Below are 12,260 nucleotides of genomic sequence, written 5' to 3'. Positions count from 1 at the left end.
TGGCGGAAGCCAGATTACGACGAAATGCCGGTAGCCGTCATATACCAACAATGTAAGTTTCGCAAAAAACATATTCCTTTTGGGAATACAGAAAACAAACTAAAATGTGTGGGAATTTTATTTTACACTTGGTGGTGTTGTAGTTTTTGTTTTTTGCAATTATTTGTTTTTGAAAATTAAACACGTGATTAGAAATTCTCGTAAAATTTGCGGTCAATAAACAATTTTTGTGTAATTATTATAATAATAACAACAAACAATGCCGCTGACAATAGTTTCAATAAGAAAACACTTGTCTTGTTTTTAGTAAGGAAATTCGAGGTTGGTTGTGACAGTGCATGAAATATATTATCTCTGAATGCAACATAACCAATTGACAAAATCCAATTTAAACATAGTTTTCCCTGAAAACAACAAATGACACGTTTAGACTATAGCTTTTATCGTGGTAATGAGTTTTTTTTCTCGATTTAATTAATTAATAAATCCACGCCTCAGTTGGCCCTTGAAAAATATTCTTTAATAAATCCACGCCTCAGTTGGCCCTTGAAAAATATTCTTTAATAAATCCACGCCTCAGTTGGCCCTTGAAAAATATTCTTTAATAAATCCACGCCTCAGTTGGCCCTGAAAAATATTCTTTAATAAATACGCCTCAGTTGGCCCTTGAAAAATATTCTTTAATAAATCCACGCCTCAGTTGGCCCTTGAAAAATATTCTTTAATAAATCCACGCCTCAGTTGGCCCTTGAAAAATATTCTTTAATAAATCCACGCCTCAGTTGGCCCTTGAAAAATATTCTTTAATAAATCCACGCCTCAGTTGGCCCTTGAAAAATATTCTTTAATAAATCCACGCCTCAGTTGGCCCTTGAAAAATATTCTTTAATAAATCCACGCCTCAGTTGGCCCTTGAAAAATATTCTTTAATAAATCCAAGCCTCAGTTGGCCCTTGAAAAATATTCTTTAATAAATCCACGCCTCAGTTGGCCCTTGAAAAATATTCTTTTATAAATCCACGCCTCAGTTGGCCCTTGAAAAATCTTCTTTTATAAATCCACGCCTCAGTTGGCCCTTTATTCTTTAATAAATCCACGCCTCAGTTGGCCCTTGAAAAATATTCTTTAATAAATCCACGCCTCAGTTGGCCCTTGAAAAATATTCTTTAATAAATCCACGCCTCAGTTGGCCCTTGAAAAATATTCTTTAATAAATCCACGCCTCAGTTGGCCCTTGAAAAATATTCTTTAATTACTAAAACAAGCTCAATATACCTCGATTTACCTACCATACAAAATAAAATCCAATAAATATCACGATTTTCTCCAAGTCCTATGCTAAATCGAGATAATTTAAAATATGCTTAATCGAGATAATTTAAAATTCGCTTAAAAATTTGTTTATATGTTAAATAACTGCAGAAGAAAAATATATCAGCTAAATATATTACTATAATTTAAAATTACAAATATTATTGTGCATTTCTGGCCTAATGTAGAGCATTCTCTAACAATATTGAGAAAATATTGATCAGTCTAAACGCGCCTGAAATCGCGATAATTTCAAATACAACACTGTTTTTGCACCAACAAATGGATCACTAATCAACTTAATATGATTTTAATACCAGTCTAAACATCTTGGATTTGGTACCTTGATTTACAATCGATTTAGAAGGCTTAGTCTAAACGCGCCATTACATCAAATAATATATCTTCGTAAATTTTCAGTTTATAAACTTCTTAGTTAACTACTACTAAAACCTGTTCATTTCATAAATTACACAGAACGACCAACTGGTACTCCCCGCGCTGTCAAATTTTTTTCCTATATTCAAGCAGAACTTTTTAAAATATTTTATAATCTGAGACTTATTTTAACTTTATTTCCCATTAACTGCATGGCATAATTGCAGAAGGTTATCTCATTTGAGAATTTGATGATGACAACCCTTTTTGATTTGGAACCATCCACCAATCCATCGATTTTAAATAATATGAAAAATAAAGCTTAAAGCTTTTGATAGGCTTGATCATGAATTGTTGATTGTTAAGTTATGTAGCCACTTCGGATTTTCTAAAACAGCATGTTTGTTAATAAAATCCTACCTAGAGGTAAGATTTCAATATGTGGTCGCTAGTGGCAAACAATCTAAACTTTTAACTGTTACTAGTGGTGTTCCCCCGGGGGTCAGTGCTTGGCCCACTTCTATTTATAATGTTTATAAATGATATTGTTGATTTGGTCGTTTCCAACAATTGTCAGCCCTTTTCATTTGCTGATGATATTCAACTACTGTTTATGTGTGATGGTGCATTCCCTGATGTTATGCAAAGTGCTATATCGTTTGCTGTCTCTACAATGAATAATTGGATGTCTCTCAACAAATTATCGATAAATCCGAATAACACGAAAGTATTAAATTTTGGTCCCCGTGATGGGGTTGAAGTAATAGTCAAGTTCGATAACACTGAAATTGAATTTGTGGAGAGCATTAGATGTCTTGGTGTTGTACTGGACAGGGAATTGTTGTTTGAGTCTCATGTTAACTTGTTCGTTTCTAAGATAAATCACATATTGAGGAAGCTTTATAGTTCTGAGCTTTTCCTTGTTGTTGAAATGAGGAAATACATTGTGAAAATGTTAATTATGCCATTAATCTTATACTGCATTGAAGTTTTTTCAGGGACATTTGGTTATGTTATCAGGAAGCTGCAGATCGCTTTTAATAGAGTGATGAGGTATATATACTTATTAAAGCGTTGGCAATATGTTACCCCATTTGTCATAGACTACCTCGGCTGTACTTTGGCTGATTTCATTAGACATCGGTCAATACTGCTTTTTTATAAAGGTTATAATATGCAAGATCAGTTGTTTTACATAAATGAATTTCGTTTTTCCAGATCTCTAAGGAATCCACAGATACACATTCCAATGTTAACACCCTTTTTGGAACGATCATTTCTCGTCAGAGTTGCCCGGACGTACAATGGCTTGCCATTGTCTTTAAGATCTTTTAATTTTTCATTATACACGTTCCGAATGAAGCTTTTAGAATATTTTGTATAAAATTTTTCTTAATGTTTCCCATAAATATAAAAATATGCCACCCTATTTATCAATTTATGATCAATATTTTTAAAATTTTTTAAGTAGTTCCGATCCCTAAATTCTTAATATTTCCATTTGATTTAATTTTTATTCAACTATAACATGTATACAAACTATAAATATGTTAAGAGAGCTAGATTAGATTAGATTTGCGAGCGAAGTTAGCTGCAGATTACCTAAAAGACGTTTTTTTATGAAACGTGTACTTTAAATTGTAAAATACAATATTAATATATACTATAGACGACTTAAACACGAACTTTTGTTTATCACTTCTCCATCATATTTGAAAAACATATATTTAAACACACAAATTTTCTAAATTATCTTGCGTGAATGCAAGTGTCAAGTGCAAATTGGAATCTTAAAGTTTGGCGTATGTCAATTATATTTAATAATAAATCATGCTGCATATAAAGGCATTAGTTCCGTGCCAGAACCTAAAAGAATCTACTAATTTTACAAGTGTTGCAACTTTTTATTCGAAAGCCGTTCCTGAACCCACAAAACTTGTAATACATTGAATCAAATTTAAGAGAGCGCAAAACAAAATGGCATTCTCTTTGTAAACTTTTTACTCGAGAAATTTGTGTGAGTAAAAATGGTAAAAAGCAATGCCTACTTCTGATTGGTTGTTTTGTTGATTTTGAAGTATGGCCATCTAGATTTGCGTACCCGAACTTTTCAAATTATTTTGTAATCAAAAAAAAAAAAAAAAAATTGAAAATTTGGAAAAGATGTATCAACATCGGTTTTTTATTCAATATTTCTCATGGTTGGCAACATTGCACGTCGAATTCAAGGAGAAACCATGATGCAGTAATAAGGTGATGTATCAAAACAAAAACATTTGTTTTTGTCTCGATTATCTGTGAAATTTTTCCTTATAATATTTCAAATGATTGGCAACACTGCACATCGAATTCAAGTAGAAATTACCCACTTTGACAGTTAATCGAGACATCAGCTGCACTAAATGGACTACCTATTCATTGTGCCATTGTAGAAACTATGCACTTTGACAATTAATCGAATAGTCAGCTGCACTGAATAGAATACCTATTTATTGTGCTATGAAAATAAAAGTTGTAACGTCCTGATTTGCCTCAATTCTGTAGTAGAATGACAACCCATTCAGCTCGTTTGGCTAAAAACTGTAATTGGCTCATGTTTTTTTTTTGGCATATATGGAAAAAATTTAAAATAAAATAGTTATTAATGCGTTTCATTATTTATTATTTATATTTTCTCACAAATTTCATTGTGACTCTCGATCTCTAACTGAGATTTGTTGAAAATTCCTTAGAATTTTTTTTATTTTCTGCTGAAGAGCTATTATATATGGTGTGAATAATTTCAAGAGGTCTAAAACAATAATGTAAACAATACAACAACGAAAACAACAATAATACAAATTACAAATATCTACTTCAAATTGAACCTTGAGTTAAACGTTTTCAAGTTGAATGTACATCACTGACACTGGCTTCGTTGACTCCAAGATGCAGTGATGCAAAAAAGTATGCGTCATAATTGAGAGATTAATGTTTAAAGTCAACTGCTTTTTTTTCAAATCGAATGTCAAAAATTTGACAAATGTTCATATTAGAAGTCAAATCACAATAATGTTACAAACCAATAATAAGGTTATCCAGGGAGATCAGCTGTATATCAGCTGCCTCATAAGTTTGCCGCCAAAATGAATTGACGTCCATTATGAAAATTTAAACAAAGTCCAAATTTTTGACATTTGAGCTGACAGCTGACTTTCGTTAGATGGGCTACCTTATTAATTGATCTTGGCAGAAACCATGGCACAATATCATGATACAATAAATAGGTAGTGCATTTAGAGCAGCTGATGACTCGATTAACTGTCAAAGTGGGTAGTCTCTACTTGAATTCGATGGGCTATGTTGCCAACCATGTGAAATATTATAAGGAAAAATTTGACAGATGGTCGAGACAAAAAAGGATGTTTTGATACATCATCTTATTGTTGCATCACGGCACATTATATAGGTAGTCCATTTAGCGCAGCTGGTGATTTGATGCACTGTCAAAGTGTGTAGCCTACTTGAATTCGATGTTCAAAGTTGCCAACCGTGTGAAATATTACTAGAAAAAATTTGACAGATGGTCGGGACAAAAACAATTTTTTTTGTTTTGATACATCACCTTATTATTAGATCATTGTATAAAGTATGCACTTTGACAGTTAATCGAATAATCAGCTGCGCTAAATGGAGTACATATTATTTATATTGTGTCATGTTTCTTCTCTCATACTTTTCTAATCTACTGTAGTAATGAACTGCACAAATATTTAGCATCTGTCACTTGAATCCCAATTGTGGTTGTTGTTAAGTACAAAATTAAATATCAAACCACCAAGTGTAGGTTCAAACACACACACACACTTACATATTTAGCTTATATTTGAAACAGGTGGTCGATTGGTTGGCTAATGGTGTTCGTCTAAACCAGCCATATTGTCTATTGTTTCGTTTCTGCAACACTTTGTGCGCCGGTATATTTCGTAAATATGCAAGAGCTTTATGTCAAGATCTAATGTTAATGTGTTCACGATCCGATCATTCTGTCGTCAGCGGTCATTACAAAGTGTGCTCGAATGTCTGCTGCACATGGTAACCGACGTTTATGATACAGATAAATGTCGTTAAGTAGAACCTAGGAATTTGAAAACTGAATTGTGCAATTTGGGGAATCTTTATTGAGGCCCCCCTGTATGTTGTAAATCTTATATTTTATATAAGATAAAAAAATAATGGCAAGTTCACGTCATGTTGACATTTACTAGATTTTATTTATTTTTTTTTATTCATGGCTTTTGTTTTCATTTTCATTTCAGTTTGTTGTTGTATTTGTTCTTGTCATTTAATATGTCTAGGTGCTGCGCGATGGCATTAAGCAAATCATTTGTTTGCCGATTTTATGAATGCCATATTAAATAACCACGATTTGTAGCATACCGGAAAATTTACTATTTATATTGTTGTTGTTGTAATACTTTCTAATGTGAGATCTGTCAGGAGGAGGGTGATAGTGTGCATGTGTGTTCTGTCTAGAACGTGTAATTTAATTAAACGTCTAATTGACAGCTTAACAATATATGGTGTGATGATTTTCTCTATCAATTAAATGGTATTTGTTTTTAATTAAATAATAATATCAGTTGTCAATTAATTTATATGTAACTAAATGGATGTTCATAACCTCACTTCTTGGGATTATTTTAAGAAATATGTACAAATTTAATTAATTGTCATAATTTTTATTTATTTTTATTAATTTCTCTTTCGAGATGAGCTACATGATCGGAGTTGCAATGAAAAGGAAAGCCAGAGAGATACTACATTCCCACCACTATGCGATGCGTTTCGCCGTTGGTTAAGCGGCTCATCAGGCATATTGGGCAATGTGGCTTACAAATGTCTTTACTTGATAAGTTGTATTTTTATGTCGACTATTGTTGCAAAATTGCATCTACGAATTAAATTCAACCGTGTCAAGGTTCGGACATTTGACATCACACCAGAACATCCCATTTCAGAGCAGTTTTTTCTTGAAGTGACGGAATTTTTTTCCATACAGACTACAATATTTTTTCTTCAATGGTATGCTACTGCATATTGTGCAACCTTACGAAGATAAGGAGGTGGCTTTGAACGCTAAGGCGCCGGACATCAACAGATGCCATGGGAACCAGAGTTCAAATCCCAGCCGAGCTCAAGCTGAATTTTTGAGTTTTGTTTTTATGCCTTTTTAGGGCGAAGAATCAGTTATGTTAATGTTTTTTTTTATTAATTTCTCTTTAGAGATGAGCTACATGATGATATTTTTAATTGAACAAATGTCAACGATAGAATAAAGACACTTTACTATTTTATTTTATAGATAAAAAAGGAGCAGAACTTCTGATCTTCTATTACAAAAATTGGACTTTCTGCTCTTCGAAGAGGAATATGGCATTCTGTTCTTCTATTAGAAGAATAAGCAGATCTTATGTTCGTCTATAAAAAGAAACAGAATATTACAGAAGGTAGTCTCGTTTGAAAATTTGATATTGGCAACCCTTTTTAATTTGGAACTCATCTATCAATTTTAAATAATATGAAAAATAAATTCCATAAAATGTTATGTATGTCGATTGGCATATTTTCAATAAACATGAACATTGCTCTCAAGATTTAACCATGGTTGTTACATCTTATATTTATAAGTTTTAGAGGCAGGGAACTTCAAAATATTTATAATATAAATTATTTAGCAATTTTTGCCACTGAACACATGGTATGCGTACATTTCGAAGGAGGATATTTTCATTTAAATTTTCAAATACTGATACTGAATACTGTCAACGGCAAATTTATGAAAAAATTGGAAACATATGAATCATGAGACTGCCTTGTATAATTATGTCATGTATAAGATGAGAAAGAAGTAGACTTTCAGTTTTTCTATTATTCAATCATCTGTCAAATTTTATCTAGTAATATTTCACTAATGGTTGGCAACATTACATGTAGAATTCAAGTGGAAACCATGATGCAATAATAATATTTAACATGGTTGGCAACTCTACATATTGAATTCAAGTAGAAACATGATGCAATAATAAGGTGATGTATCAAAACAAAAACCTTTGGTTTTGTCTCGATTATCTGTCAAATTTTTCCATATAATATTTCAAATGGTTGGCAACACTGCACATCGAATTCAAGTAGAAATTACGCTCTTTGACAGTTAATCAAGACATCAGCTGCGCTAAATGGACTACCTATTCATTGGGCCATGAGTAGAAACTACGCACTTTGACAGTTAATAGAGTTATCAGTTGCGCCAATTGGAATACCTATTTATTGTGCCATGGTGGATACCAAGATATATTATTAAGGTCACCCAGCAAGCGAAAGTCAGGTGTTTTTTCTCAAGTCGTATATCAAAAACATGGACTTTGTTTACGTTTTCATAATGGAAGTCTATTTACAAAAATTCAAATTCAACTAATTGTAATCATTTTTTACTTGAACTCTCTTATTATATATAAGAATAAGAAGCAGGCATTCAGTTCTTCAGACCCTCTGTTCTTCCAAGAGGAATCTGGCATTCAGCTTTTCTAGTGGAAGAATAAGCCGATCTTCTATAAAAAACAGCCTTCCATACTTATATGAGAAGACAAATAAATAACAGAAAAAATCAGATTTTCTTATAACTTATATGAAGAAGACCTTCTGATCCTTTACCCCCCAAAAAAAGCGGATCGCATTTTTGTCTATAAGTAGATGCAAACCTTCTTTTCCTCAATTAGAAGAAATTCATCTACCTTTCTATAAGAAGAAATAACAGTCTGTTTATCTATAAAAAAAACACACCTTCGGTTCTTTCAAAAGAAAGAGATCCTGACCTTCTACTCTTCTGTAAGAACACACAGTCTATAAGAACAAGCGGAAATTTTGATAATTCATGAAAATAAGAAAAAATAGACAGTCTCCTTTTTCTAGAAAAAGCAGATATTCTCTGCCCTTCTCTTCTCTTTTGGAAGACTAAGCAAATCATCTGTTCTTCTATAAAAATACGCAGACTTTCTATTTCTATATATGAAGATAAAGAAGTAGATCTTTTTCTCTTCTTTTAGGAGAACAAACAGATTTTCTTATCATTTATATGAAGAACGTCCTCTGATATTTCATTAAAGAGAAATCTTCTGATCTACCAAAAGAAAAATAAGACTCTCTGCTCTTTTATAAGTACATGCTGACATTTTATCCTTTCATAAGAAGTGGTACCAAATTCTATTAATAAGGTCACCTAGCAAGCCAAAGTCTATCTATTTTTCGCAAGTCAATGTCAAAAATTTGTCTTTGTTTACGTTTTCATGATGAAAATCCATTCACAATGACAGCAAACTTGAGAGACAGCTGAAAGCAAATCCTCCGCTCCGTTAAAAAAAAAACAAACAAGATCTATTTAAAAGACCACCCAGCAAAGGAAAGTCAGCAATTTTTTCTCAAGTCTAATGTCAAAAATTTGGTTTTATTTACGTTTTTATAATGGAAATCCATTCACAATGACTGCAGACTTGAGAAACAGCTGGTCTCCCTGGATGACCTTATTAATAAGCATTGGTTCCTCCTTATAAAAAGACGCATGGGTTCTGCTCTGAAATATAAAGTTAAAGGCCATCTAATCTTTTATTGGAATATAAAGCAGGCCTTCTGCTATTCTATAAGAAGAAAAAGACGATCTGCTCTTCTATAAGAACCAAAATATCATATGTTTTTATTTTCTTGTATAAGATAGGAAGTTGTAGACGGCGTGATATTTTATTAGAAGAAGCAAACTTCCTATATAAAGAAGCCCTATATGAAAAAGGCCTTCTGTTCTTTTATTTCAAGACTCACAGTTCTTTTATGAGAAGACCTTTTTTCTCAATTCTAATGTCAAAAATTTGGCTATGTTTACGTGTTCACAATGGAAATCAATTCACAATGACAGCAAACTTGAGAGACAGCTGATATCTAGCTGGTCTCTCTGGATGACCTTATTAATTGGCATTGGTTCTTCCTTTAAGACGTAAGTCTTTTTCTCTGAAATACAAGGTTGAAGACCTTCTAATCTTCTATTAGAATATCAGGCCATCAGCTATTCTATAAGAAGAAGACCTCCTGCTCTTCTATAAGAACAAAAATATCATATGTTCCTCTGGTCTTGTATAAGAACCAAAATATCATATGTTTTTATTTTCTTGTATAAGATAGGAAAATGTAGACGTCGTGATATTTTATTAGAAGGAGCAAACATTCGACTCTTCAATATGAAGAAGACCTGTTCTTTTATAAGAAACCCGACCTTCTCCGAAGAGGCAGTATTTGTGAATTTATTTTTATTATTATTTTATTGTTTATTTAATTTCTGTAATTTATACGAATTAATAACGTTGGTGTAAACATAATATGAATTTAGTATGTAAAATTACAATTAAGTTAGATGTTGTGAATAAATTCGCCGTATTAAAATCGCGATTCTTCATCTCGCCGCCAAAAAAACAAATGTGAACACAGACCTTCTGTTCTTCTATAAGAAGAGTAAGAAGTAGACGTTCTTCTCTTGTATAAGAAGAAGAACTTTTTTTCTTCCATTAGAAGAATCAGACCTTCTGCACTTCTTCATAGGAGGGAACACAAAATTTTTGCAATATAATTAAATTGAAGTATATAATCTACATTAAATTTCTGTACAGGTTAGCAAACAAAAGCTTCCCCGATGAATATTATAGATCACTAAAAATCAGTTACAATTTCAATTAATCGTATTTTTGTTCATTCTCTTCATCATTATAAATCATTTGCAAAAAAAAGTACAAAAATATTTCAAATATTTGTTTCAATTACAGCCATGTAATACAAAATTCTCACACAAAAAAATTTTTGCAATTAATGGAATCTATTTAATTTTATTGCATTGTCGCACAGAAAAAAACCTATTAACTTTTTTATTACGTTTTTTTTTATCAAACAAAACAAAAAAGAGAACAATTTGTGAATTACAACAAATTGAATTTACGATATATTTTCCAATGAAAACGGATATGTTTTGTTCTAATTAAATTTGTTTATTGTTACACAATTTTATTTTTATTGCAACAAAATTTAAATGCATCTTCATTGCAGATATTGGGAGTAAATAAAGGGAAATTCGCATTTTAAAAACTAGGTGTCGTTAGCAATTATAAATAAACAATGATTTAAAAAGTATTAATAATTTCGTTATGGAGGACAATACAAATATTTTTATCTATACAATGTGTGACAAATATTGTTATGGCTTTTAGGTTAGGCTACGTTTAGACTGCTAAAACCACTCGATCTCAAATGTCAATTCCATTGCATATACGTCACGTTAATCCTGTTCACAAATCCAGTGGATTATATTTGAGATCGAGTGGATTTCGTAAATCTAAACATACCTTTAGCTTCTTTGCTTTATTCCGGTATTTAAGTGAAAAAAACGAAATGTGGAAATACGCATTTAGACTATGCTTTCTAAATCTACTCGATTTGTAAATCGAGGTACAAAATCTAGTATTAAAATGATCTAAAGTTTATTTCATCATCTGTTATTTGTTTGCGTATAAATACACATTACAGTGGTTTCATAATTTTTGTGACAAATTTTCAATCAATATTCAGATAATTTTGATAGGTTCAAAAATACATAAGAAATTTTAAAACTAAATGACAATCCTAATTATCATAGCTGTCAATTAGAGTTTGGTAATGCAGTTACTGTGTTTACACAACCAAATTTGTCTACGACAAGGTATATTAATAAGAAAACTAAAAGTAACTGCTATTTCTCAAGATAAAGATTAAAATTGAAAAGTCAATTCACAATAATTTATTTTGACAGCAAATTTAAGAATCAGCTGATCTTCTTGGATGCTCTTATTAATAGGCATTGTTAATGACAATCATGGTACAATGAATAGGTAGTCCATTTAGCGCAGCTGATGTCTTGATAAACTGTCAAAGTGGGTAATTTCTACTTGAATTCGATGTGCAGTGTGTTGCCAACCATTTGAAAAATTTTTATTGCATCATGAGTTATCTTGAGAGTACAAATATTCCAAAATAGCATGGAAATAATTTAATATTTTTAAACTAAATGGCAATCCTTATCATCAGAGCTGTCAATTTGATGTTGGTAATTCTGTTACTATGTTTACACAGTCAATTTTGCATACGAAGATGAAAACGACAAATAGCTGTTATTTTTTTTTTCCAATTAACTCCTCTCCTCCTTGGCTCACGTCCTATTTGGTGTTCGAATGTTAAGAGCCAAAATAGCTGTTAATTATCAAGTTAAAGGTCGACATTTTGGATGTTATTTCCATTTTCATAATGTAATGTCAATTCACAATAATTGATTTTGATTGGTCAGCTGGTATTCGTAGATGACTTATTAAAAGGCATTGTTAATGCCAACCAGGAATAACAGCTGTTTCTTATGTTTGCTATCAAAATTATTTATTGTGAATGGTAGTCACAATATGAAAATATAAAGGCCTGTATCACCCTAAAGTCTAATCTCAAAAATTTCAACTTGTTTACGTTTTCATAAT

General features: G+C 31.6%; 1 protein-coding gene across 1 annotated transcript in view; it reads left to right on the top strand.

The window, feature by feature from the left end:
* The window catches only part of LOC133329505 (facilitated trehalose transporter Tret1), a 46,523-nt gene continuing 34,263 nt past the window's right edge, over positions 1 to 12,260 (top strand). The window contains exon 1 of the mRNA XM_061537978.1: positions 1 to 52. The gene's annotated coding sequence lies outside the window, so the exon portion shown is untranslated. The remainder of the gene's footprint in view (positions 53 to 12,260) is intronic.

The sequence above is a fragment of the Musca vetustissima genome, unplaced genomic scaffold (genome assembly GCF_032173495.1).
Source record: "Musca vetustissima isolate MV318-11 ecotype Yass unplaced genomic scaffold, APGP_CSIRO_Mvet_v1 utg31086, whole genome shotgun sequence".
NCBI classification, from domain to species: domain Eukaryota; kingdom Metazoa; phylum Arthropoda; class Insecta; order Diptera; family Muscidae; genus Musca; species Musca vetustissima.
The sequence above is the reverse complement of the archived record's forward strand: the minus strand, read 5'-3'. Positions and strand labels throughout refer to the sequence as shown.